General features: G+C 45.7%; 1 non-coding gene across 1 annotated transcript; it reads right to left on the bottom strand.

Moving 5' to 3' along the window:
• Positions 1 to 248: 248 nt before the first annotated feature.
• Positions 249 to 351, bottom strand: LOC111723696. The gene has a single exon (XR_002772190.1). It is a non-coding gene; the product is annotated as a U6 spliceosomal RNA (small nuclear RNA).
• Positions 352 to 1,879: the final 1,528 nt, after the last annotated feature.

The following is a 1,879-nucleotide window of genomic DNA, read 5'->3' as shown; positions in this document are numbered from 1 at the left end:
CAAGGGTGATAAAGTGAGACTCTGTCTCTTAAAAAAAAAAAAGTTTTTTTAAAAGTTACTCTACACACATTACTGGTGTACTTCAAATTGGTACAACCATTTTGGAAAACTATTCAGAAGTATTCACTCAAGCCCTGCATCTGCCTACCCTACTGCAGTTCTACCTCTGGGCATACTCCCAACAGAAACAAGTGTTCATGTTAACCAAAAGACTTGGACCAGAATGTACACAGCCTTTTGTTCTTTTTTTAAATATGGAACACTTCACGAATTTGCATGTCCTCCTTGAGCAGAGGCCATGCTAACCTTCTCTGTATCGTTCCGATTTTAGTATATTTGCTGCCCAAGCAAATACAGCAGTTTGTTTTCAAAGCCCCAAACAGCAGAATGAATAAATGGTAGCAAATTCAGCCAATGGAATACTTACCATTAAAAAGGGCAAGTGTGGCTTGGCACCTGTAGCTCAAGCGGCTAGCTGGCCACATACACCAGAACTGGAGGGTTCAAATCCAGCCCAGGCCTGCCAAACAACAATGACAACTGCAACCAAAAAATAGCTAGCTGTTGTGGCAGGAGCCTGTAGTCCCAGATACTTGGGAGGCTGAGGCAAGAGAATCACTTAAGTCCAGGAGTTGGAGGTTTCTGTTAGCTGTGATGCCACAGCACTCTACCCAGGGCGACAGCTTGAGGCTCTGTCTCAAAAAATAAATGAATAAATAAATAAAAATAAATAAAAAAGGCAGCGTGTGAATATAACACCACAGATAAACCTCAAAGGTATGATGCTGAGTGCAAAGAGTTAGGCATAGTGAGCGGGTATTATATGCGAACTTCATGTATTTCAAGTTTAAACACAGACCATGTTGATCTGGGTGATGGACATCAGGATGGCAGTTGACTTTGGAGCACGGGAGACTAGCTGGGATCTGGGGCTGGATCTGTTCTGGATCTGCATGTGGATGGGTGCTACCTGGGTGCTTACATATAAAAACATGTATCAAGGCTTGGGGCCCATAGCTCAGTGGGTAGAGCACTGGCCACGTGCACCAGGTGTGGTAGGTTCGAGCCTGGCCTGGGGCCTGCTAAACAACAAAAACAAAATAGCCAGGCATTGTGGCAGGCACCTGTAGTCCCAGCTACTCGGTAGGCTGAGGCAAGAGAATCACTCGAGCCCAAGAGTTTGAGGTTGCTGTGAGCTATGATGCCACAGCACTCTACTGAGGGCAACAAAGTGAGACTCTGTCTCAAAAGCTGTACACTTAAGTGAAATCTGTTCCCCTTACTATACATAATTTCTAGTTAAACAAGTAATAATTTTTTTTGAGACAGAGTCTCACTCTGTTGTCCTGGGTAGAATGCCATGGCATCATAGCTCACAGCAACCTCAAACTTTTGGGGTTAAGTGATCCTCTGCCTCAGCCTCCCAAGTAGCTGGGACTATAGGCACCTGCCACATGCCTGGCTAGTTTTTCTTTTCTTTTTTTTTTTTTTTTTTTTTTGCAGTTTTTGGCTGGGGCTGGGTTTGAACCCACCACCTCTAGCATATGGGGCTGGAGCCCTACTCCTTGAGCCACAGGCGCCGCCCCTAGTTTTTCTATTTTAGTCGAGATGGGGCCTCATTCTTGCTCAGGGTGGTCTTAAACTCCTGAGCTCAGATGATCCACTGGCCTTGGCCTCCCACAGTGCTAGGATTATAGGGGTGAGCAACTCAGCACAGTCAAAAGTAGTAATAGTGAAAAAGATCACCTTTGCTATGATGACTCCATGGCTCTCTACCCAGGGCAACAGAGTGAGACTTGGTCGCAAAGATAAGGTCACCCTTGCTTCCAGCATTGAGGCAGACAAGCTGGGTGGAAGGTTGGGGATGCCTCCCAGGTGA

Source organism: Otolemur garnettii, unplaced genomic scaffold, assembly GCF_000181295.1.
Source record: "Otolemur garnettii isolate 467f Iridium unplaced genomic scaffold, OtoGar3 scaffold00014, whole genome shotgun sequence".
In the NCBI taxonomy this organism is placed as follows: domain Eukaryota; kingdom Metazoa; phylum Chordata; class Mammalia; order Primates; family Galagidae; genus Otolemur; species Otolemur garnettii.
This window is presented reverse-complemented; position numbering and strand designations above follow the sequence as displayed.